Source organism: Antechinus flavipes, chromosome 1 (genome assembly GCF_016432865.1).
Source record: "Antechinus flavipes isolate AdamAnt ecotype Samford, QLD, Australia chromosome 1, AdamAnt_v2, whole genome shotgun sequence".
In the NCBI taxonomy this organism is placed as follows: Eukaryota; Metazoa; Chordata; class Mammalia; order Dasyuromorphia; family Dasyuridae; genus Antechinus; species Antechinus flavipes.
The window spans coordinates 50,395,402-50,422,924 of NC_067398.1; the positions used below are offsets into that span (position 1 = coordinate 50,395,402).

The following is a 27,523-nucleotide window of genomic DNA, read 5'->3' on the forward strand; positions in this document are numbered from 1 at the left end:
CCCTTTTGCCTTTTGCCCATTCTCTCCTTCATGTCTTTTCCTCTGCGGGGTTCTTTATCCCTCTTCCTCTCCCTCCCCCTAACTCCTCCACGGCTCCCCATTGTCCTCCTCCTCCTCACTCTCCCTCCCACACTTCCAGCAACGCCCGGCGAGACGTAGAGAAGAAATCCTCTCATCTCCTGCCCCCTGTTCCAAGGAGATCCGAGTGGCCGCTGCTGGCATCGGGGCCCCGCTCCTCTCTACCTAGGGCCCCGCCCCTCTCCGCCTAGGCCCCCGCCCCTCTCTGCCCGGGGCCCCTCCTCTCCCCCCGGGTCCCTGTCCCTCCCCCGCGCTTTTCCTGCGCACCCAGCCTGATCCGGTGCCCAGCTCTGGCTCGGGCTCGCCGCGCTGGCGTTAGCTCGGGCTGTAATCCCGCTCCGCTCTCGGCCGTTGCACAGACAGAGCAAACGGCCCAAGGAGACTCGGCCGAGCCGGGAAACTTTTCCCGGAACCCTATCCGGCCCGGGGCCGCTCGGGTGAGTCGGTTCTGTCCCGCCGCCCAGGCACTTGCGAAGGCATTTGGGGAGGGAAGGAGACTGGCTTCGGGCACTGGGGCATCTTGGGGTGGGATTATGAACGCACCCATTGCACACCTTCCTTACACACACACACACACACACACACACACACACACACTCCATCTCGGGTTTGCATGTACTTATAGACCCGGTCCCGGAGGGTCTCCAGGCTCGCACGGGGTGGACAGAGCCCAGAAACTGGGGGAGTCCATGGGGAATGGAGAAGAACTCCACTGGTTGCGGGTGAGGAGAGCACAGGGAGGATGCTAGTGAGCCGCAGCTGCATTTCAGGGTCCTGGAGATCTGGACCGTGGGAGGAGGGAAGCGGCACCAATAAGAGACTGGGGTACCTGTCTGCAGAGCAAGATCCGGGGAGACGCGGCGATATCCTGCCCCAGTCATAGCTCGGGACGCGCTGCCGGAGCAGGGGGCCTCCGCATCCAGTTCCCGGGGCACCTGTGGATTCACCCAGGATCTATGGGAGAATACCAGACAGCCTCGAAAGCTGCAGTAATCCCTCCGAGTGAGGAATCTCAAAGATCCTACCTGCCTCTTTGGGATCCTTATAAAGGGTGGAATAGATAGTCCTTCGTGGACCTCCACGGTCCTGAATTTCTGAGCCTTCGGCTCAGTGAGCAGCCGGGGGAGGGTGGTGGTGGGTAGGAGGGGTAGGAGGTGTGTGATTTGTTAACAGGGGCACAAGTAGAAATGATAATAATAATAACTATCATAGCACTTGAGGTGCTTTATATATATATATATATATATACACACATACGGTTTTAAGGTAACAGGACAAAGATGTGTCAAAGACTGGGGAGGCAGATGGAATAGTAAGGAGAATATTGAGATCTTCTGATAAAAAGGGAAGGAAGACTATCTATGATCCCTTGGAGTATGGGTTATTTTATACTGTGACTGCTCAATGCATGTTTGTAAAATAAATACAGAGGAGTTTGATTCTGATCTCTTTTGTGGCAGGATCTGAGAATCCGAAGCCTGAGAAGGGGCTGAAGTCTAGGGGGAGAAACTGTTATCTAGAGGAGAGAGAACTGTGAGAATATCTGCTTTGGATTGCCTTTGGAATTCTGGTAAGTCTCTTCAAAAGCCCTGCACCTTCAAACATATCTGTAAATGGGATGAATTTTAATAACTGGCCCATCCACCTGTTGAATGTAATTTGAAAGTGACTATGAAAGCACTTTAAAGAGTACAATGGTATACGAATGTAGCAGCAGAATGGTGGTACTGTGTTGTTGTGTTATTGAGAAGGGTTATCTATTCCTTTCCCTTCCATCCTCTCCCACCTCCTACTTTACCTTCCCAGATCCTCCTCCCACTCTGGCCTTCTGTAGAAATGGTTTTCTATTCAAATGAGTCAAGGAAGACAATGGAAAGGAGGGAAATTATCAAGAAAATACCTATCATACTACTCTCAAATTATCAGTTAATCAAAGGCATTTAAAGGCTTGCTTCTATGTCAGGCACTGTGCCCAGCTCTAATAATATAAAGAAAGACAAAAGCAAACAAAAACAAAGTAGATAAAAAGAAAACACCAGTGCCTTATTTCAAGGAGAATATATTCTAATAAGAGAGATGATTTTAAATAACTAGGGATATACAAGATAAATACAGAGTATATGAAGATAATTGGAAAGGAGAAAACATCATCTGGGGAGGAAAGGAGTAAGGGGAAGAGCACAGTACAGAAAAGGATTCCTTAAGGTAGTAATTGAGCTGAGGCTTGAAGAGAAACAGAGAAACTAAGGAGGATATAAGGGGGCAGAGCATTCTAGAAATGGAGAATAGCTTCTCCTTCTCTCTTCATCTAGACTGCTGATTTATTATCTAAGAAGATCCTGCTCCATATTTTATCCTCCCAACACCCTGGGAAGTCATAAAAATGAATTAATAGTTCTCTTTTGTTTAACTAACTCTCCTCAACTAAAGAACAATCTCTTCGGTATATGTGTGTGTGTGTGTGTGTGTGTTGTAGTAGTAGTAGTAGTAGTAGTAGTAGTAGTAGTAGTTTTTTAAAAGATTTTTTTATCACACATATATATTGTCTTTCTCAGCTAAGTTTATACAAAGAAACATAGATCTGTAAAATCACATTTGTCTTTGAAAACTGGTTTTAAGGCAAAAGGAAAACAGAAAACAAACAAATGTTTAAGAAACCCATTTGAGTTGATAATCACACTTCCTGGGAAAGGATGAAGCAGAGAGAAAAGTGAGGGGAATGAATTAAATCACCTAGCTTGGTATTAGCACATGGCTCAGTCATAGTACCTCTCTCTCTCTCTCTCTCTCTCTCTCTCTCTCTCTCTCTCTCTCTCTCTCTCCCTCTCTCTCCCTCTCTCTCTCTGTCTCTGTCTCTGTCTCTCTCTTTCACTCTCACTCTCTCTTTGCTCTCCCCTCCCCTCTTTTTTCCTGTCTTTTCTCTATCCCATTTTCCTCACTGTATTGCCCACCAATGTTCATGGCTCCTCTGACATCCAAGCCATAGCCAATTTCATTCTCAGTCTCCAGTGAAACTTGCCCAGGCCCTGTATATACACCGTTTATGGCTTCTGACTTTTCTTTGAGATAGGAGGAATAAGTTGTTAATCATAGTCTAGCCTTGTCAGTATAGGTCAAGGCTAACTTCCTAACAATCAAGAAGGGGAACAAACCAATAAGCATTGGCCTATAAAATCCTTTGACATTTCTCCCCAGAGTCATAAATTTTTAGCCTCTTGCAAAATCAGCGAAATTATACTTGAGATCTCTAATTCTATATCATGCCATCAACATGTCTATCACCACTTAATAGAACAAGGATGATTAACCCAGCATTTCATATAATTATCTTCTCAACAAATACATATCATCTATAGACATATCACATAGACATATAGAATATGAATAGACATATCGCACTGACAGGCTGCTTCTGTGACTACAGATCAAATACAAGAAATATTGTAGCTACATATCATAGTAGTATCTGCATAGCTGGAGAACACAAGAAATATGGACAACAGCCAAGGAAAGATACCACATCAATAGGACTATAGAACAACAAAATGTCCATAATCAGAAATATATAAGCAAAAAAAAAAAACTTTACATAGCTGAAATTTAATTATATCAATGGCAGAACTACAGAAGCAAATAAAAAAGAAACAAAAAAATATTCAAAATAAGTTCTAATTGGTTTGTTCATCAATAATATGTAATTACATACAAGACACATATTAACAAGGATAAATATTATTACTATCATCTGGTTACATTGTAATTACTTCTACAGTTTCCCCTGTAATACCATAAGTTAGTCTGGTCAGTGATCAGATAGACCTATCTTAACTGTGACCTGCTGGCTAGCCTGTTCCTATAGCCAAATTGTTTAAGGACCTGGGCTTACTATAGTCCTCAAGTCTGAATTTTTAATGTGAACTTGAGGCAGAGGGAAAAAGGAAGGGCCAGGTTGACAGTGTTACTATGTTCTGTGGATATATCTGTATGTGAGGAATCTCAGTAGCTGAAATTCTAGCCAAGAAAGTTGTTGCCTTTGGATTCAATCCTTCCTTCTATCAGAATTGGGTGCTCACTTGAAATATCTGTTTCTAAGCTATAGTTTAGTTCCGACAATTTTCACACAATTGGTTGGCAATTTCTTTTAATAAGTCTACTAAATTAAATGCTCAACAATCTTTATCTGCTCATCAAGATATCCAACTAGGTCTCCTATAAGCAGTAAATTGTTGTCATAAATTGTCTTTACGGGGTCCTTGATAGTCTGTGGGACTATTCTGTAAATGGAAAATTGCCCAGTCTTTCCATGACTATCCACTGATTGGTTAACTTGTGTATCCCATGAAAGTCAAGACCTCTCAATAAAACTCTCCTTAAACATCTTGACAATAAATTCAGGCATCATATCCATGTTTATTTCTATCAGAGCTCTTCTGGGTTAAAGTTATAGTTCACTTAAGGGATCATTTCATTTTATTTTTCTACAGTCCTTCCATTCTCAGCAACTCCAAAGCAGAAATAAGTAAGTAGGGATCTAAAAGTATGGCATAGTGGAATGGAGTAGTAGGAGTATTAAAAATGATGTATGTTGATTCCGCTGAGATTTTTGGTTTGGTCTCTTGGTCCTGAAAATATTCAAGATTGTGCATTTGAACTGCTTAACCATTAAGGATGACAAGGTATAATTCTATATTACTCAATGCCAGCAAAGTTAATATTGCCTTAAGTAGTGTGCTTTCAAAGTCTCTGAGTTAGTCCTCTGTTGATTATCTCCCTTCTATCCTATGTACATCTATCTTTTGCCTTTCTGTGTATCTCCAGCTCTTAGCACAGAGCTTAGAGCATGATCAGTGATTAATAAATACTTAACTGACAGACTGACTAGATCATGGCAACAACCATGTAAGTTTTCTGGTTCCTAACTGGGTATGCCCAAGTATATACATTACAAGATGGTCTCATTAAGGACTCTATTCTCTTGAGCATCTACTCCTCTTCAGTAAGTAGATAGATAGGTAGGTAGGTAGATATGTATATAGATATAGGTGTATAACAAAGATAGATATTCTCTTTTTTTTTTTAATTTTTGAATGATTCAGTAGATCAGGTAATTTCCAGCGTATTGACTGATCATTCTCCCCGTCTTGTTTTAAATTACCTTAGAATTCTCCAATTCTTCAACATTTCTTTGCAACATCCTATAATGTCTTTATTTTTATTCTTTGTTCATTTCTAAAATCAAAAGCTTGTATTTCCTTATGAGGACTCTAAGTTTAAAAAAGTCACTAAACTTTTCAAGCAACTTATATACCAAGTGATCAATAGATTGATGAGTATTTGACAAAACCAAATGCAGCAGTATATAAATATGATACAATCAAACAATACTCTAAGCAAATGATACATGGGAAATGTAGAGGGAAAAGTTTTTTTTAAGTTTTTTCCCTCTCCCTTTTCTCTCTCCCTCCTTTTCCTGTATCTTTCCTTCCAGTTCTCTTTGTACCTCCTTCCTTACCTATTCATTCCTCCCTCTCCATCCCTCTTTACTATGTTCCTCTCTCTCTCTTTCTTTCTCTCTTTTCTCTCTCCCACTTTCTCTCCTCTCCCTCCCCTCTCTCTCCCCCCTCTCTTTCTCTTTTTCTGTTTTCTCCTTTCCCCCATTGTTTTTCTCATTTTCATTTGCTCAGGTATATATAAAAATGCAATTGTCAGCCATATGTATCTTAGAAAATGAATTTTTTTAAGGAAACAAAGCAAGCAAACTTTTTTTAAAATGGAGCTTTGGGGATAGGTACACTTTTCTGAAGAAGGAAAAGGAAAGAATAGAAAGATGAGTGTGAGAAATCTCCACTTTTGAATTTAGAAATATAAACAAACCCAGCAAACTTAGAACCTACACCAGATCTGGCACACAGCTTGATCCTACAGTTCCCACCTCATATATAACCTGGCATGCTCTCCCCTATTTCTTTCTCAGGGGGTATTTGTTCTCCAGCATAGGTGCTCTGAGTGGCCATAGCAATGGGGACTCCTCCACTTCCTCCTCCCCAAGGCACCACTGCTTCTGTCTCATTCTTAATTTCCCATGTAGTTTCCAGGTTATTTTTTCTTCCTTTCACTCAAGAATAGGAAGCACAGTTTGTCAGTCATTGTCTGTTGAAGGCTAATTCCCTTGGGGCTAAGGAGAGGAAGTGGGGGAGTTTTTATACCTGCTACTGGGCATTGACCTCTGGCATCTTGTTCTATGTAAATGACAGAGCTTCATACCAAAATAGCTTCCACCCTTCCCATACTGGTTCCTTGCCGAGAAGCTGGCATGCATTCAGTGGCAGATGGCTGGCCCCTGTCATTCACTCAGTTGGAGTCAGTCAGTGGATCATTGGACTCTCGCTGATTGTGCTGAGAAAGAACATGATCCCTGGGCTCTTCCACGAAGGCTTTGCACCATGGTGCTCGTCTCCTACATGGCGTGGAAGACTTATGAAACACAGGAAAATCCCCAGCAATCCTACATAAACAAAGGACAGAAACACCCTAAAATGGATTCAAACAGAGGACCCTGATTATTCTGAATGCTTTTACTAATTACAAAGGAATAAAAAAGGTTGAGGGACCTGGGGATCAGTTGGTGAGTCAGTAGAAATGTTAATAGATTTCACAATTCCTCCTCAGAGTCCAGAAGGTATCTGGGGGAACTGTCAATTATCTTGATTCAGAACCTGAGGTGGTGAGAACTGCATGCTAAGTGATCCCCCGGCAGAGACTGGCATTCTGAAGAGAAGATTAGGAATTTCTCTAACTCTTTCCCTTCCCTTTCCTCAGGGCCTGAGGAAGGAACAATTTCTTATTACTGAAAGATAACCCCTGTTTTCTCTTCTTGTCCATAGCTCCACTGTTGAGAAAGTATATCTAACCTAATCCCTTCAGGATGGAACTTCAATATACTTTTATTTTGCATCAGTAAAAAAGAGAGCCCAGTTGGGCTCCATCAAACAGAGTAGTGGTTGATATGCATTGTTTCCAGGCAGGAATTTGGCCTAGGAAAAGGGTTAGGTTGCTGCAAGAATCAGAGGCAGGATGGAACCAGTGCCATAAGATTCCTGAGAGCCTATTGTTAAATTTTCAATGTGTCTGTAGCTCAGAAATTGGCAAATACTCCAAACCAGGGCTTGATTTATTGGTCTGTTGATTGTCTAAACTTAAAGCATGGCACTAGATTTTAATCATTCAGATTAAGCTTAAAAATGCTTTCTCATTTCATTTCTTGGAGAGCCAAATGTTAAACATTTACCATTCCTCTGGACAAGCTAGTTAATGGAATCTACTACTAGGGAGAATCTGGAATAGAAGAAATCTCCAAATTCTTCTTCCAAATCTGTGAATCCTGTGAATTGGCTTGGTATGATGGAAAGAGAAATGGATCTTCACATAAACAGTCTGGTTTCAGATCCCAACTCTGAAACAAGACATTCTCCCTCTCTGTGCTTCTCTTTCCGCATCTCTAAAATGAGGGGATTAATTGACTGAACTTGAACTTCTAGCTCCAAACCTGTGATCTTGTGGGCATAGACCCTAGACTCAAAGAGAGATTGAAGGGGCTGAACTAACCACTAGAAGAGCCCCTAGAGCCACCACTTTGTCTGCTGCCCTCATTGCCTTTCACTGACTTAGGGAAGAAGTCAACAAAGACCTGGGGGAGAAAATAGACTTACCAGCTAACACACACACATACACACACACACACACACACACACACACACACATTTGTAGTATATATATTTTATATTTATTATATCTACATTTATTTATATATTATATGTATGTACATAATATAATATATAAAATATATATGTATATACCCAAAGATAGTCATGCTGACATTTTTAATTGACAATATCCTCTTTCAACCTCAGTTTCCTCAGATATAAAATGGGTCTACCTTCCAGAGTTGTTGTGAAGATCAAATAAAATAATATCTATAAAATACTTAGCACAGTGCCTGGCACATAGTAGGTGCTTAATAAATGCTCATCCCCTCTCCCAAACTCTTCCCCTGCCCAAACCTGACAAAAGAGAGTGTTCGTGTTCATTTACACATACATACAGATACACTGTTACCTGCCCAACTACAATGTCTTTTTTCCTTCAAAGCTGCCCTTGATATCAATTTAACTGATTTCACTTAGATAATTGACAATAATTAATAATAATAATAACAGCTAGCAATTATATGCAATTTGCAAAGCACTTTCTATATTGTTATCTCGTTTATCTAACACCCTGTGAAGGTTTGGGTTTTTTTTTAGTATCCTTAAAAATAAGGATACTATCAATTTACAGATGAGAAAATTGAGTCTTAGAGAATTAAGTGTCTTGCCCAGGATCACACAACTAATAAGTATCTGAGGTTATATTCAAACTCAGATCTTCTTGACATCTTCCCAGTCCAACATTCTATCCACACTGCCACCTAAGTGTTTCTATATATACATTACAGGGAGTGGGTTATGGAGAAAGGGAAACAAAGAGATTGAATGTATAATAAAACACCTTGGATTCAAAATCTGGTTTAGTTCCTTTAAAAATAATATATATAATATATTTGTTAACCTTAAAGCCTTTGGACAGAATAATATATATTAATGTTTATATAGAATATATCTATTCAAATTGAAAATTATATTATAAGAATAATATTCAAATAGATTTTGCTATATAAATTTAGAAACAAATGTAAATATATGTAATGTGCTATATAAATATATAAATGTTATCTATGCTGTATAAAAATATAAATATAGATATGAGCTATATAAATATGTATTATAATGTTGTTAATTAGTTTTTGTTTTTGTTGTTAATATTATCATCATTTTCATATAATCCCTCACTGTGACTCAGTTTCTTCCTCTGGAAAATGAAAGGGTTGGACAAAATACTCCATGAAGTACCTGAGAAGTTACCTATCTAATCAATATCTCCAAAAATCACATACCAAGGGTTGGCCCCATCTCCTAATGCAGTACTATAATAATGAGGCATATATAATTAATCACTCCAAAGTAAGTATCCTACAAAAGGAGTGCTGGAATTGGAATTCCCAAATCCACATTCAAATCTTGGCTGTGCTCTCCCGCTGATTAGCCATGTGAGCGTAGATCTCTGAGGCTCTCTCCTCATCTAGAAAATGCAAAGAATGATATCTGATTCATCTGCCTCCTGTGACTGTGATGAAGTCCAGGTGTGACAAAGCATGTAAAGAAATTTTTTTCAAATATTAAAATTCTATGTCGAGGTGAATTGTGGCTTTTGTGTTATTTCCCCCAAGAAGCTTTATCTCTGAAACACATTAAGCTGAGTGTCATCTAAGGCTCCAGTCACCTGAAATTTTCCCTTCTCATCAAATCACTGCACAATGCCGAATCTCCATCCCTAATTATAACAAAGCTCTTCCTCTTTATTTATAAGTGACTCACTTCTGCCAGAGACCGTTAATGGTGATGGAGAATTCTAACTCACACTCATTAGGAACAATAAAGCTGATGGTCTAGAAAGCCAGGACACCTTGCCTCTTTATCCATTCATCTCCTGAGATGTAATTCTCTGTATTTAATGCAGGAAGGTCACAGTGGGGCAGACTCAGATTGAGGCTGACAGCACCCAATTTGTACCTGTAGCTTGAATGACTTTAAAAGTGCTCCTGACAGAATTTGTTAGAAACCATTTCATCAAAGGAGAATGAAAGCTAAATGCATTTGGTATCAGGCTGAAGTTGGAGAAGTCTAGGGGAGATAGATGTCTGGCTCATTGTAGTCCAGGACACAGATTTTCCCCCTGCAAGTCCCCCTTTTTAAAAAAAAGACAATTTAAAGTTGCCTTTCAGGTAGATTTAGAGAATCCATCAGTTGGTGATAATATATGTAAAGCACTTTGCAGACTTTAAAGAGTTATGTAAATGTGGTTTGGTATTATTTTTATCATCGTTCCCAGGCATTAAGCAACTGAGTCTGAAGAACATGGTTTAGAATGGGAATGGTGTATTTTCAAACTCTATTTAATTTTTTTTTACTTCCCTGAATCTGGATTTGTTTCAGACTTGGACTAAAAATGGGCTTAAAGATGCATGGGAGTAGGTTACGCAGACAGAAGATATAGTATGGGAGTGATTTATAGATTACCAAAATGACAGAACCACCATTACTGGGACCCTTTCAAGACTAGGAGAATCCTCAGGAAGACCTAATCTGGCCTCTCACTATTAGCTTTTATGATTCTGGGTAAGTTATTTAACCTCCATCTGCCCTAGTTTCCTTCACTATAAACTGGGGATAATAATAGTATCCATGTCCCGGAATTGAGAATTGAATTAAATATTTGTAAAGTGCTTAGTACAGTGCTTGACCCTCACGAATGCTCATCTCTTTTCTTTTCTCTCCCCCTTTTTCAAGAAGATACTGTTCAAGTACTCACTTTCCACTGAACCTCCTAAAGATGATGATGATGATAATCATAGTTCATATTTATTTGGTTCTTCATAAGCAAGGCATAAATAAAGCATGGACAGAGAGACTTGAGAAGCTAGACAAGTATTGGTTGTGTGATTTCTATGTCATCCTTGACTGCTCATCCATTCTACATACCCAACATCCACATCCAGTCATTTGCCAACATTTGTCAATTCTATCTCAATGATATTCCTTACTTATGCCTTTTTCCTCAACTCATGCAACCCCTCTCTTAGCCCCTCATCACCTCTCGCCTAATTTATAGTAATGAGTTCCCAATTGTTCTCTCTGCCCCAAGTTTCTCCCCATTATGAGTCATCCTTCATTTAATTCTTATTTTCCCAAAAAACATTGACTATGTCACTGCCATCACCACTACCACTCCACAAACTTCAGTGGCTCTCCATTATTTCTAGGAACAAATATAAACTCCTTTGGTTGCCACTGAAAGACCTTCATGACTTGCTCCTTCCTATCTTTGCAATATTCTTAAATACTACTGCACTTCCATCCATTGTTTGAAGCAGCCATCCTGGTTTATTTGCTATTGTTCACATGTTGTACTCCATATCCCATCTCTATCCCTCTACATTAGCATCCTCTGCCTGAAATATTCTCTCTCTTTACTTCTAATTCATGGAAACTTCCCTAACTTCCTTCAGGTCCCATCTTAAATGGTACCTTCTACTGGAGGCTTTTCAATGCCCCTAGCTGCTAATGCTTTCTCTTCTAAGTATCTTCCACCTTTTCTGTATGTATCTTTCAAATATATGGGGGGGGCATATATAGTGTACTTTATACATATGTGTCCTCCATTAGAATTTGAGCTCTTGGAGGACAGAGGATGTTTTTGCTTTTTATTTGTATTCCTAGCTCTTAGCACAGTGTCTGACACATAGCAGGCACTTAATAAATGCTCATTGATTGACTGGTTGATTGAGCAAGACACAAACTTTTCAGTGCCTCTAGGTAGTTCTCCAAAACATGAGTTGCTGGCTGAACAAGAACCAATCTGCCAGATAGGGAGAGCTTCCTTGCCAAAAGTTCACCAGGTTAATAAAATCACAACCAGTTTTAAAGATGGGCGTGGGGTTAACCCTAAGAAGTAGGTACGAGATTTTACAGATAAGTAAACTAAAATTCAGAGAAGTGACTTATTTGGTTCCCACAGCTAGTAAATGTCAGAATCAGGATATGATGCAGGTACTTCCTTGCCTCTAATTCCATTGCTATACCTCTCCTTGGTACGCAGACCTTTCTTTCCCTTCCTTTCTTTTCCCTTCTTTTCCCTTTTCTTCTCTTCCCTTTCCTTCCCTAACTTTCCCTTCCCCGACCTTTTCCTTTTTTCTTCTCCCTTTCTTTTTTTCTTTCCTCTCTTTCTTCTCTATTTTGCTTTTTCTTCTTTATGGGCACTCTTAATTGAGCTATTATCAGACCTCAAGAAAGTTTTGCAAATTTAGGGGTTTAATCTCCAAAAAAAGAAGGGAATTTATATAGGATACTCCCTAATGATTCTGATCAGAGCTGAAGAACATACCCTCAAAGGAAATTGTCATTGGGACTCTGTACCACCTCCTCCCTCTGTCTCTGTCTGTCTCTCTATCTTTGTCTCTCTGTGTGTGTGTGTGTGTGTGTGTCTTTGTCTCTCTCTGTGTTTCTCTGTGTGTGTGTGATGTGTGTCTATCCATCTTTCTGTTTTTCTCTTTCTCTCTGTCTCTCTCTCTCATATCATCCCAAAGACACCAGTAATGTTAATTGATTCCCCATTAACACCCCTTAAATATTCTGAGAAGCCTAAGGGCGGGTGGGGAATGCACTCTACTATCCCAGAGTAACAGAGATCTCTTGCTCTCTTTGATTTCCAAAACATTATTAAACACTGAATACATACTGTAACATTATTGACCTTGTGTTCTTTTTCACCTGGTCCTTCATCCCATAAGACAAGATGGTTAGCAGTGACTTCTGATCAGAGATCTTCTCCCCAATGTCATCTCTCAGTCATTGCCACCTTAAGGTAGACTTTCTGATGCGATGAGAATAAAGTTCCTAGTACATCTGATCTACTCACTTTACTGAGGAGAAAACAATGGCCCATCATGATTATGTGGCTTGCCCCGCTGCAGGTAGTATATGGCATATGTGGAAGTAGAATCCAGCTCCTCAGACTCTAAAGCCAGCCAGCAAACTGTGCTACCTCAATGAGATGTCTCTTGAATTGTGTGACTTTGATCCAACATATAATCTTATCTAGAGTGTAAACCCTCTCTGCCTATTTACCATGGTTCCTCAAGCTTGCCTTCTGCTTTCCAATTTTTCCAATATGAAGACAGTTTTTTATAATAATTTTTATAAATTAAAAAGCATTTCTTTTTTCTCTATCCCACCCATATCCACTTTAAAAGAAAAAAGAATCCTTGTAAGAAATAGGCACATTCACATGCCAAACCCATTTTTATGTTGGCCAGATCCAATAACATGATGAGATCATCTTTTAAATGCAAACAGTTTTGTGAACTGCCTACATGATAATCTGTTTATATCCATTCACTGGAGAAATACATGATGACCAAAATCTAAGAATGCAATACACATTAAATGACTTTGTCTTACTAATCCCAGCAGTAGCTACCTGTTTTTCAGTTGTTTCCAGTCATGTCTGATTCTTTGTGTCTTCATTTAGGGTTTTCTTGGCAATGATCCTGGAGTAATTCCCCATTTCCTTCTCCAGCTCATTTTAAAAATAAGGAAACTGAGGCAAACAGGATAAAATGACTTGTCCAGGGTAACATAAGTAATGCATCTCTGAAGCTGATTTTGAACTTATGAAAATGAATCTTCCTGATTCCAGGCTCAATGCTCTAGCTACTATATATACCTACCAATCTGATCACTACATATAGCTGAATAATAATAAAAATAAATTTATGTTCAAGACATTCAATCTCCAGAAGGTACATTTACTTCTTCATATTACTGAGTCATTTATGAGTCAATTAGATTTAGTTTCTTACTTTAACACAAATTTGCTTGGTCATATCACCTTATCTATCTAGTCCTCAGCTTCCTTCTCTGCAAAATGACAGGGTTGAACTAGATGACCCCTAGTTTTAAATATAATCAAGCCCCCCTAATTTAGGTTGAGAGAAAACTTTTCCTTGACCTTATCTCACTATTTCATGCCTTCTATATCCGAACTTTGTGAATTCTATGCATACTTTCTCTATTTTTCTATCCTACACAAATCAAGCCAACAAACATAGATTAAGGACCTACTATGTGCCAGGTGGTGTAATTTTCCCTTCCTTAAACTGTTTAATCTGGTTTCTTTTCCCACTGATCTCTGTCATCAGTTACCATCTACCCCAGAATCCAGTTGTATATTTTCTTTTCTTTTTGGATTTTATTGATTACTTTCTACTTAAGACACATCAAGGTTCCTTACTGCATCAGAGGCATTCTTCCATTTAGCTTTCTATTCTCTCTACCCATTCTTCTTAGTCACAGCCCTAGTCTCTGTCTTAATTCAGATAAATCCAGTTTCCAACAGGACACTGGCTGAAGAGCCAGTAGATGGAGATTTTACTTCTGTCACTTATTAAATAACATTGAACAAGCTTTTTAAAACTATTCCATTTCTCCTTCCTTGTCTTTGCATGGGGCTAATTGTGAATCAGATGGTACTGGGAATGCAGAAAATCAGATCCTAGGCCTGGTTTTGTCTCTGATTTGCTGTGTGAGTTAAGGCCAATCATTTCTGGGAAGGCAATGTGGTATGTTGAATAGAGGCTGTGTCACAAAAACCGGTAAAGAATGAAAGGAGGTGCTTTTATTATCTCTGATGTGGTGGAAGATATGTAAGTAAACAAAGAATAGAAGAAACCACAGATGCAAAATAAACAATTCTGATGATATGAACAAAACCCACTCAAGCAGAATAAGAAGAGAAACTATTGATTGGGGGATAGGGAGTCTTTCCCATCATATATTTCAGCTAAAAGTCTGATAATATATATTGGACACTGATATGAATATATAAGACTAAGGACTATTTCCCTTTAAGTAAATAGTCAAAGGATATGAGCAAAGAGTTTCCAGAAGATGAAATGATCAATAACCTCATAGAAAAAAAAAATGTTCCAAATCAGTAAATAGAGGAGTGAACTTAATTCAGGGTCCTGTGTTCAAACATGACATCAGACACTCAAGTACTAACTTTCTGATCACAAAAAATTCATTTGCATCCTTAGAGATTCTACTTTCTTACCTATAAAATGGGCATAATAATGCTTGTACTATTTTGCAGATTTCTCACTTTAAAGTATGATGAAATGGGAGTTGCTATTTTGGGGCCCCTCTGGTTTCCTATCTATGAAATGGCAAGATAATAGATCAAACCACTCCAGAGTCTCTTTTTTGGTTTTTTGTTGTTGTTTTGCAAAGCATTTGGGATTAAGTGACTTGTTCAAGATCACAGAGATAGGAAATGTTAAGTATCTGAAGCTGAATTTGAACTCAGGTCCCCCTGATTTCAAGGCCAGTGCTCTAGTCACTAAACCATCTAGCTACTCCTCCCATAGTCTCTTGCAGATCTTCAGACATAAGATTGTAATTCCCAGTTTTCTTGTAAGGAATAAATAAGGCTATGTGAAAGAGCCTAATAAAGTAACATAAGCTATTATTCTTATTAGTAATAACAATGTTATCGTGTATTAGTTGTATTCGTTGATTTTTTCAAGAAAGGTCAGCTTCTCTGACTCTAGCTTCCTGTGGTCTAGACTTCCTATCCTACTATATTTCAGGAAAGATAACCTTTACTTGATTTTTAATATAACCAACTACATCATTGAGTTCCTACAGGAAGGAAATTTTGACTCAGTTTCCTATTAAATAACTCCAGCAATTAACTTGGCCACTCTAATAGACAGTGAGTTCTCTTTCACTGGACATATTCAAGAAAAGTTTGTCAAAGCTTGTTAAAGAATAGTTATATTTCCAATGAGGATTGAATTAGATGGCTTAGTATGTCCCCTTCAACTCTCAAGTACTGTGATTTTATGAACTGACTGGAACTGGATCCCGTTTACTTCCTCTGTTGAATGGCTGCATACCCAGGTCCATTCTTTAATGTCGACACTGGGCAGCAGGCCCCCCTGCCTGATGCAAATAGTACAATCACATTGATCCTGATTTGTGCAGTTTCACATAGATGATTACCATTATTTTTTCATTGGCTGTTGGCCTCTTACTTCCTTGATCCTTATATTTTAATAAGCCAAAATTATATTTAAACAATTTAGACTAAGTCTAGAATAATTTTCTAAGTCTAGAATAATAAAAGGTAACAGTCCTTCATTTAGCCTTAAAAGCAGAACCCCAAAGAAACTTTGGGAAGTTGGGCACTATATCTAGAATCTGTAAAAACAAAATTATGTGACCAAACTACTCTAAAGTTCTAAAGGAAGGATTTCTTTTCTAAAATACCAATAGAGGAGGCAGGATGGGGAACAATCTGTTCTAACTTTCACAGGATTCTAGGATCAGAAGAGTTGTTGACCTTATTGCAAGATTCAATGACTATTTTTTAGCCACTAGACTCCAGACTATATCATAGGCAATCCATTTGTAAAGCTCACCTCAATATTTCAAGGATCCATGGCATCACTGGATTGGGTCTTCCATGTACAAACACAAAATGTGGCTCTCTCCACACTTAGAAGATGTTTTTTATGAAGTGATTCAACTTTAAAAAAAACTCATTTCTTTATGGTCAATTCTCTAGTGATTATGAGAAGAGCAAGCAAATAGTCCTAATTTTCTCAGTAAAGCAAGAGGGAAAAGGGAGATAGGATGTGAATGATTTGAGGGAAGTAAAAATTTAGAATCAAATAGGAAGAGATAAAAGGAGCCCCTTGCTGTAGTGAGCACTTAATTGAAGTTAGATAACATGAATTACATAAACACTAGATTATCAAAAAACAGCCCTTCTTGCCAACAGTCCCCTTAAATGTATCCTTGATCATCTTCAGTCGATTGCATTCTCAGTCATTCCCATTCTCCCTTGAGTTTTCAATTTCTTTGTTCCTTTTTGCCTTTAAACCTATCAAGTCTCTGCCATACTTAAAAAACCTCCCTAGACCTGCTTCCATCCACTCCAGCTATCATCTATCTCCCTCCTCCATTTCTCAGCTTTTGCCTCCATTTTCTCTTCTCTCACTCACTCCTTTTAGATCTTTGCAATCTGACTGTGGACTAGAATTGTTCTCTCCAAAGTTACACAGGATCTCTTCGTTGCCAGATCTCGGTTTTCATCTTGACCTCTCTGCTGCATTTGATACGGTTGATACGATCTTCTTCTTTTTTACTTACTTTTTTACTTATAGAACATAATAAGGATAATAAACTAGCAAGAGAGAGAGAGACAGAGACAGAGACAGAGAGAGACAGACAGACAGACAGATTACAGAGTGGTTGGATTGGTAGACAAGAATCAAGAAAGAATGTCCAAAAAAACCACTTTGAGTATCCCCTGGAGCTTTGTTTTGAATTTTCTTCAATTCTCTTTTCATTTTCTTGGTGACCTCATCAGTTTCCTTGGATTTAATCATCATTTCTATACCAGTGACTTTCAGATTTCTATGTCCAATTTCAGTCTCTCTCCTGAACATCAGATCCATGTTACCAAATGTCTCTTGGGCATTTCCAACTGGATATTCTGCATAAATCTCATATATAATATATCTGAAACAGAATTGACCCAACACTATCCCCAATCTTCCCTCTTACAAACTTCCCTGTTTCTGTTGAAGACATTACCATCCTTTTAGACCCTCCAGTTCTTAGTATCGACGTTTTCCTTTTGTCTTCATTCTTAACCCATTTTTCCAACCATTTGTCAACTCTGTCTATTTCTATCTTTTGCATCAAACCCCTTCTCTTCACTCATACAATTTAGTCTTAAGGCCTTAGTCTAGACCCTCATCATCTCTTATCTAAAGTATTACAATAGCCTCTCTTGGTCTCCCGCTGATCCAGTCCATCCTATCCACCAATGCTAATGTAAACTTTTTTCATCATAGATGTGACCATGTTACTCTCTTACACAATCAACTCCAGTGGCTCCTTATGGCCCCAGGATAAAATATGATCCTTTCAATTTTTAAAACCCTTTACAATTTGGCTTCAACCTAGTTTTATTCTTTGTACTTCTATTCCCATCTAGCACAGTGCTTGACATATGTAGGTATTTTTAAAATGCTCATCAGTTGATTCAATGAGGAGCCTTTCTGAACATTGCTAGATTCCAGTCCTAATACATGGAAATTTTCCCACTTAGTTGGACTTAATAAAGCTTCATTTCTCTGGGTTAGCATCAATACACACCATAAACAGGCATCACAATAGAACTATACAGAGAAACATAAGATATCTTAATATTAATGCAAAGTAAAATGATCAGAATTTGGAAAACAATATATGCAGTGATTTCAATGATGTAAATGAAAAAGAAATCTGACACTGTAACCATAGCAACCAATACTGGCCCTGAAGAAGAGATGAAAGTATATATCCCACTTCTTTCTTTGCAGAAGTGGGGGACTTTGGGTGTGGAATATTATGTATTCTGTTAGATTTAGTTGATGTGTTGGGTTTTTTTTTTTTTGCCAAACCAGATGTTCTCTCTCTTTTTCATTCTTTATCACAAGGGATGGCTCTCTGGGTGGGAAAGGATTATATTCAGAAATAAAAGTGATGGAAAAAACAACTTTTTAAAAGACAATTTTAACAGAACAGTGTTTCATAGAAATAAAATGTTTATGGTCCCTAGCCAACTGCCCTCCCCTCGCATACATAAAAACACATGTTGGATATATACAAAGAGACAGTTTCTTCCTCCAAAGAAATAACTGAGTATCTCATAATGTGGGAAGTTAAAAAGAAGCCTTCTTGCTCTTAGGGGAAGCTTTGGTATTTGCCATTTCTGTCTCAGATTTCCAAACTGAACTGAACTGAACAAGCACTCCTTATTAAGAGTTAACTTTATAAAAAGACATTAGGGAGATATAAGTGAAACATGACACAATTCCTGTCCCCATTTCCCAAGAATCCTACAGTCCCTTAGGGAAGATGACTTGTGCATAGATAACTATGACACAAGTTAAACTATGATACTTCAGGTACATAGGAAAAACCCAAATAGAATGGCATGAGAGATTCCAAGACAGAATCTACCTTCACATTGGTCTTCTCCACTCACTTCGAGGACCAAATGGACCCCAAGACCGCTTCAAGCTCTAAATCTATGATCATATAAAATTTTGAACAAGGGAGTGATATGAGTAGAACTGTGCTTTGAGAAGATTACTTCAGTCACAATGGAAATTCAGTTTGTTAGTTTGTTTGCCTCAAGTGTGTGTACAGTTTAAGCAAAGAAAGTGAGGCAGGACGTTAGCTACATAAATGTTATCTATTATTGTGCGCACCTACTAGTTTGACCATAGTTCATCTATTGAGTCCTTGGGTTGGATTAGAAATGAGGAAACAATGATGGAGGGAAGAATTTCTCCAGAATGAGAAGAAAATCTGGCATTTACAATTATTCCGTGGTGGGGAAAAAGCTTCCAATTCAGAGATTGTTGGGGATTTGGAGGGAGGGGCATGAAATCCTGCCAACCAAACTCAACTAGGAATAAGTGACCTTGCTAGTGATAGCAGCACAAATGTTGAGAAGATGGGACCAGTGCCATCATTATTCTGGGAGCTACCAGAACTCGATCCAATTCAAAATAATCACCCTGATGGTTCCACTGGCACATGGTCCTCCCTTCTATCTGAAGTTCTGGCTCAGCTTCCTGGAAATGAATTAACTGAATGATTCTTTGTGCTTGGGTTCCTTTCCAGCAAGAGCTCAGTACTCAATGACATCCAGAAAACTCTTTTTCAGTAGAGAAGATGAGAAACATTAGACAGGGAGAAAGAGTTGTGTTGTCCTAGAGAACAGAATTGTAAGATGAGCTTGAAGTTACATAAAAACCTATTTCAGGTCACTATTTGGAAAAACTTTCTTACAAAAGTATTCCAAAAACAAAATGGGCTTCCTTGAAAAGTTGTAAACTCCTCATCATTGGAGGTATTCAACTGGTAATTGAATGATCAACACACAAGACTATTTTGAAGGAATAAATGCTTTGGATAAGAGCGAGACAAGATCTTGTTTGATATCTAGAACTCTTCCAGATTGTTAAGAAGAACGGTACAATAGGAAGAAGAGTAGATTTGGAATCCAAAGATCTAAGAGAAAATCCTGCCTCTGCCAGTTACCTGTATGACTTTGGGCAAATCTTAAAATCTCCCATTTTCTTATCAGCAAAATAAAGGTTTGGGACTGAATGACCCTAAGATTCCTTCTAATTCTAAATCTATGATCCTATAAACTTTTAATATTCTGTTATTCTGGTTAGTAGTCCTGTCTGAAGCTCAAACCAGAGTGAGTCACAGGAACCTGGTTTCTTTTATAAGGCTTGGAAGGCAAAGCTTGGCGGTTTCCCAAACCACAGAAAATTCAGTGCATCATAATTGTAGTCCAATGGTACAGATTTGGCTCTTGGATTTATAACATAAGGTTTACTGGCATTCATCATCACTCTGACATTTTTAAATTTTGGCTGATCTCTCCCTCTACAGATTTTCTCTTTTATTTAAAATGTTTTCCTGATAACTTTCTGTTTACATCATTATCACTTCTCAAGCCATCTCCAATATAGAATGCTCCCTTGTAATAACATTAACTTAAATACACCAACATTCTAACCCTATCTGGATGTGGATGCTTCATTTTGCACCTGTAATCTACACCTCCTTTTGAAAAAAAAAAAGCTGTGTTTGGACATCAATCTTTTGAGCAAAAATTGATCACTACATCAATCTTCATTCTGAAGCTTTTCAGTACTGTTTTCCTTTCCTCTTTTGTATTATTATATATTGTCCTTATGGTATTGCTTACTTTGCCTTGTATCTTCCTATTTGTCTCTGGAATTTTCATAATCATTATCTATCACAGCCCAGTAATGTTCCATCACATTCATAAGTCTATAATATGTTAAACCATTACTCGCTTGCCAAATATCTGTTTTGGTATATTCATTGCTTCTGCAAAATCATCTCTGTAAGTATTTTGTTACTCGTAGGAACTTTACAAATTTTTCTTAGATTATTTTAATCTCTCATTTTCCCCAATCACATTCTACCTTGAAATCATATTTATCTCTGTACACATGTTTCAGTATAAAATTTTAAACCCCTTGAGGGTAGGAACTGCTATTTTCTGTTCCTAGCCCAGTGTTATGCACATATTATTTCAAAAGAGATCTATTTTGTGGGAACACTCCCTCTACCACTACTGATCTGAACTTCTCCATGACTCTCCTTATGGTATGACTTTTGGGGGTTTTTTTGGCATTGTTTTTGGTTTTGGTTTTCTTTTTTTTCAATAAGCCTCCATAGAAGATAAACCCAAAGCATCAAAAGACTTCATCTGATTATTTTAATAGTTATGGGATGCTCATCTGCACATTGATTATTTTTCACTCTCAATTCATGACTCTCAGTTTTTCTTCCATGTCTTCTATACATCATTATTAATGCTACACTACACTCTACTAACAAACCCCCATGCATCCTCCCATTATCATTTGGACTATTTTCAACTTTGTTTATTTTAAAGGATCATGCTGTTCTGTGATTTTTCAGCAATATAGTAGGCTTCTAGTATAAAAAAGGCAGGCAGTAAACATTCTAAAATATTGCACCATTTCTCAAATCAATTAATCAGTACTTATTGGGGACGTACTGTGTGCCAGGCTCTGTGCTAGGTGATGGAGGAATGAATGAATCCCTAAATTCATTGGGAGAAACAATTTGTACATATACAAAAAGATGCAAAATAAGCATAAACAGAATTACTACAAGGTAATTATAAGAAAGAAAGGCACTAGCATTTGGTGGGACCAAGAAAGGCTGCCTTTGATCTATTCCAGTGACTCCTATTTAGTAGTTTATAAACCCCTTGATGGTTTGAGACAATGGTCCAAGGCATTTGTGCTAAAAATTCTTAAATGGCCCCTTTAGCAATAAATAATTGCCCAATTATGTTACAAATATATTTTTCCTCTGTGGCAACAATGATGTGCATGTTTGAAGTATTATAGATTTGTTTCTGTAGTAATTCAAATTAGTTATTATCACGGACACAATAATTTTGGTGTTCTTGCAGCAATTACATCAATCTCTGACCACTTCTGACTAGATGAAATGTGTTCTTGCAATTTCTTAATCAAATTGTTTACAAACCATCACAAAGGTCAGATGCATGCACACACTCTTATTTCCATTTCCATATTGCACCAGAGAAGCTCTTTCATTTCCCTCTGTAACTCAGTAATGTCTCCTCATAAGCTATTTAATCTCACGATCAAGGTATTATGAACATTTGTGTTCTTGTAACACAAACATCAGGCTATTGAAAATCATGATCACCAGGTTTTTGCATTACAAGTCATTTTGAAATCACGACAGATCATCACAGACATCCTACAGAAACAAACTTTATTGTAGTAATTTTAAATTGTAGTAATATTAAAGCTGTTTTCCAATTTAAATTTAACTTCTGCTCATGTTACTAAGCTTCTGTATCACATGAATTTTCAAATGAATTGGTTCCAGAACTGGGCAGTTTCTCTGTAGAGTATAACTAGTATACTATTGGGAGAAGAGAAGAAAATTACATCTAAAGAGATTCTTTCCTCCCAAGGGTTAGTTCACATATAATCTTTGTTGAAAATGAATCAATATACACAATTGAATTTGAAGTCCATTTATCATTTAATGTCAACATTTTTATTGGTTAAATGGAAAATTGACTAATTAAATATTAACTTTTCTATTGGCTAAAGACATGTATTTGTCTTAAGCTAATATAAATATTAACTTTTCTATTGAAAAGTTATTATTTTAGCCAATAGAAAAGTTATTATTTTCAGACACATATTTGTCATTAACCAATAGAAAAGTTAAAATTTTCTATCATAGCTACCTATTCATTTTCATCAGTTAGATGGCTAAAAATTTTTAAATAAATTTTCATATTTCAGCAAAATAGCTTGTAAAATTCTCTCACCGTTTTCTACCCAAATATTTGTGAGCATACATGTTCACTTTATTCTTGTTTGAAATCAAAATACAGAAATTAAGTAAAAACAGAACCTCGATTTAAAACTGTCTAATATTGAGCAAAATATTGTAAACTTTTTTCAAATAAAAAAGTCAGTATTGAAATTAAGTTTATATATGATTATTATATTAAGTATCTTCCAAGCTATAACTTATTTTATTATAAATGCATTTACATTCAACAAAACATATAAAATGAAGAATTTAAAATGAAGTCTTGCAGATAATAGTAAGCATGTGAGATCTTGCTGAATTACTTTTTTGAGGTCACAAAGGATGTCCCACATAAAATTTTCATAATTATTTTACAACTGGATATTTATAATTTTGTGTTTAGAGCTTGGGCAGCTAGGTGATGGGGTGGATAGTGTGGGGGAACTGGAGTCAGGAAGACTCATCTTCTTGAATTCAAGTCCAGCCTCAGATACTTACTACCTATATGACTCTTGCCTAGTCATTTAACCCTGTTTGCTTCAGTCTCCTCTTATGTAAAATGAATTGGAGAAGGAAATGGTGAACCATTCTAGTACCTTTGCCAAAGACCCAAATGGGGTCACAAAGAATCAGACACAACTGAAAAAAACAACTATTTACAGCTATCATAATTAGGAGTAGAATAAATTTTATAATTATATAATAGAAATTTCAATTGTGATCTTTTGGGAACCAAGCCTCTTATTATAATTATAAGCATTTAATAAATACATCTCAGAGTAGTATATTAAATTACCCTGGGATTTCATAACACATTTCTTGTTGCTGTTGTTAAAAGGAGTTCATGGAACAAAAACATTGGGGACCACTGAACAATTCTAAACTGCTCCTCCTTTTTAATTTTTATCTCCTCTCATTGGCCACAACTACCTAAAATGTTCATTCTGATAGGATAAGTCAATAAAATGTCTCCTTAATAGTGTGTTGTAATCTGCATAGTATGTGTGGATTTTTAAAAAAATCTACTGGTTTTTTTTCCTTTATGGATTATTGTTATGTCTTTTCAGTCATGTTCAATTCTCCATGTCACCCATTTGCAGTTTTCTTGGGAGAGATACTGGAGTGTTTTGCCATTTCTTTCTCCAGCTCATCTAAAAGATGAGGAAATTGAGAGTTAAGTGACTGGTCCAGGACCACACACAGCTAGGAAGTGCCTGAGGCCAGATTTTAACTCAGGAGGATGACTGACTGATCCCAAGTCAAATGCTGTACTCACCGTACCATCTAGCTGCTCCCATTGTAGATGGATAGGCCAAAATTCTTTCAGTGAATATGGATTTTATTGAGGAGGCTTTTTTTAAAATATTGAATGAGATGGCTCACTATAATTAATACATTAGAAATTTAGTGGTGAATCTTTCCATTTGGATTCTGCACAGGACATACTCTGACAGCAGACTAGTAAGTATCTGTCTCCCTGGTTCATGCTTCACTTGCTGTTTGTGCTCAGAAGATATTTGAATGACAATGAAAAGCTATCAATGCAGTTCTGTCTATGATGGAATCCTGAATGATTTTAATAGAAGCATGGGAGACACCTTGTTAGAAAGGCAGTCTTTAAGATTATGCTTTTTTGACCAACTCAGATGCTTTTAAAGAAAAGACCATGGTGATGATGGTGGTGAGAGCCATCTCCATACACCCAGAGAGAGGGCTGTGGGAACTGAGTGTGGACCACAACGTATTATTTTCCCTCTTTTTGTTGTTTGCTCGCGTTTTATTTTCTTTCTCATTTTTTCCTTTTTGATCTGATTTTTCTTGTACAGAAAGATAATTATACAAATATTTTATATATATATTGGATTTAACATATATTTTAATGTGTTTAATATATATTGAATCACTTGACAACTAGGGGAGGGAATGGGGAGAAGGAAGGGAAAATTTGGAACACAAGGTTTTACAAGAGTCCATGTTGAAAAATTACCCATGCATATATTTTGAAAATAAAAAGCTTTAATTAAAAAAAGATCAGCACATAAACAAAACAAAATGATGCCCTGTAATTTTTGCCCATAATCTCCAAACCTTTGGCACCTTTGGTCTCTGTGTTTCTCTGCTTGGTTAGAGTATAAGTTCCTTGAGGGAACGGATAGCTTAATTTTTGTCTTTCTCTTATCAGAGCCTAGCACAGGTTTAGACCAAATCATTGATTTGATTGGCCAGCTTCAAGTATTTTCTATTTGATGTGGGATCTTTTGGCTTTCTCATTGTGCTAACTTTTATTTTGGTTTGAGTTCTAAGTAATGATGATGGAAAGAAATGCTATTTTCCATTTTTGTCCATTTCTCAGGCTTGGTTAGAGAGATCATGATAGTCACTACATGCAGTGACTTCTCATCTTTTTTCTTTCTTGTAATTCAATATTGATTTTGAGAACCAAAGAGAAGAAATGGTATATACCCAAGAGAGGCTTGACAAAGTCCTATTATACAATTCATCTGCTTTCATCTATATACATAAAATTTTTGTTTAGGTGGTATTGGACTGAAATAGGCAAATTCAATAGCCACATCAAGTGTTATTCAGAATAAGGCTGATTATTATCTAATTAAGTCAGGCTATAAGAACCTCAGTTTCTTCATCTTTAAAATGGGGGCTGTATCACCTGTAAATATCTGCCTCAGCATTTTGGTGAGGTTAAAATATGATAATAATCTCCCTCTTCTCACTGTAGTGACCACAGTGTTCTCAAGCCCACATTGTACAAAAATCTTGGACAGAGCCGTGTCCCCTCAGGTTTCAGAGCTTTAAAAGCTCAGTTTGGTTTGGAGTTTGAGTTTGAGAACTCAGACCGATGCATTTAGGGAGAAATGGATGGGGAAAGGGAGGGGAAAATGCAGGTGGAGAGAGCCAGAGTGATTGACAAAAATGTGGAAGTGCCATCTCTTTCTTCAAAGAAATTCTAACAAAGCCTGAACGGGTTTCCTCACAGAAGGGGACTTGGGATTTGATTTCTTTAGACTGGAACATCCATCTCTCTTTATCCATCTCAATATCACATTTCACAGTCCCAAACCTCTGCAGATTGTCCAGCAATTGGGCTCGTCTGTGTCGAGCTGACTTCCTGGGAGCAATTTCATGAGTAGACAAAGACCAAGACCCAGCAGGAAGCAGTGAGACAGACCAGGATGTCTTCTTCTCTCCTTACATGCTCGAGTTTGTCATGTTAGTTTGTATATTATTCGATAAACCCAGTGGCTAGATTTAATGAGTGCAAGGCTTTGTCTCTGTTCCTAAAAACCCTGCCTGGCACTTAGTAGGCATTTAATAAATGCTTGATTAATTGATACCATGAGGCTCCCTAAGGAATGACTTTGTAAATACAGGCTTTTAAATTTTGTTCGTCCACTGTTCTTATCTTGCAGACACTCATTTTGTAACTGCTCGAATCCCTGTGTTTCCACAAAGCCTCCAGCGGTTAGTAGTAACGCAGCGTCGGTACATAGTTATGAATGCTTCATTCAGAAGTCTGCCAAGCAAATTTTGCCTTGATGAGGTCATGTTGCCCTGTTCCGGTCCCACCTGCCTGTTTTTGCTGCACTGGCACCATCACTGCTGAGTGGAAATATATCTGCCACCCCCCTCAGCTCCTCCACAGGGCTTTTTACATAGCAGGTGTTCAATCAATATTAAAATGAATGAACGTGTTTATTGGAGACAGCTAGTAGTCTCTCATTTCATCTGTTGCCATGAAGACTGAATAGTTACCTAAGACATAGCTAGAGCTAAAAGCTATATCCCAAAGCTGTTTGGTCGCTGATCTACTTCCTAAAACCTAACTTGAGCTAAGAAAATAAACAATGGGATTCATCCTTCATCGCACACTGATCCTCAGCCTAACATTTTAGTCTGCTTCTCCCCTCCTTCCCATGGTTCCCAGTTGCCATCTCCATCTTCTTCCCCAGTGCCCAGCCCTATTTCTCATGCTCAGTCCAGATTCCCATAGGTTGCCATCTCCACTTACCCACTAGCCTCACTTATATCTGGTTCCTGTTGTCCCTCCCTCCCCATTCATAGATCCACCCTCACTCCCGAGTTTCATCTCAAAGCGTATTTCTGTCCCTAGTTCTTATTCTAATCTTGGAATTTTGATCTCCCTTCATTACCTTTTGCCATCTACAAGGGGCCTTTCTTGATCCTTCTAGTTCTTAGTATTTACCTCTCTGAACTGCATGCTTGTTGCATAATATTTTTTGTTCACTCATGTGTGCATGTGGTATCCCCTCAGCAGAATATAATCTCCCTGAAGATAGGGACTCTTTATTTTTTGTTTTTCATCTTTGAATCCCCAGCACCCAACACAGTGCTGGGCACATAATAAATACTCATAGCTTAACAGATCCAGAACTGAAAGGGAGACATCAGTGGCCAGACAGTCTAATCTGTTCATTTTGTTGCTGAAGAAACTGTGAGTGATTTAACTAGGGACATCTAGATTTGAACTCAAATCCTCAGACTCCAAAATCAAAGTTCTTTAGAGTGCCATATTGACTTCAGGTCCCTGCCAGATCTTAGCTCTGTGATTCTGTATTTTTTTTTTGGGGGGGGGGCTGAGGCAATTAGGGTTAAGTGACTTGCCCAGGGTCACACAGCCAGGAAGCGTTAAGTGTCTGAGGCCGGATTTGAACTCGGGTCCTCCTGACTTCAGAGCTGATGCTCTATCACTGGCCCATCTAGCTGCCCTATGATTCTATATTTCTGGGACACTTTGGGATCTA

General features: G+C 37.9%; 1 long non-coding RNA gene across 1 annotated transcript; it reads left to right on the forward strand.

Moving 5' to 3' along the window:
• Positions 1-361: 361 nt before the first annotated feature.
• On the forward strand, positions 362-26,461 carry LOC127552013 (uncharacterized). Its single transcript, XR_007951222.1, has 3 exons — positions 362-515; positions 1,539-1,648; positions 26,171-26,461. It is a non-coding gene; the product is annotated as an uncharacterized LOC127552013 (long non-coding RNA).
• Positions 26,462-27,523: the final 1,062 nt, after the last annotated feature.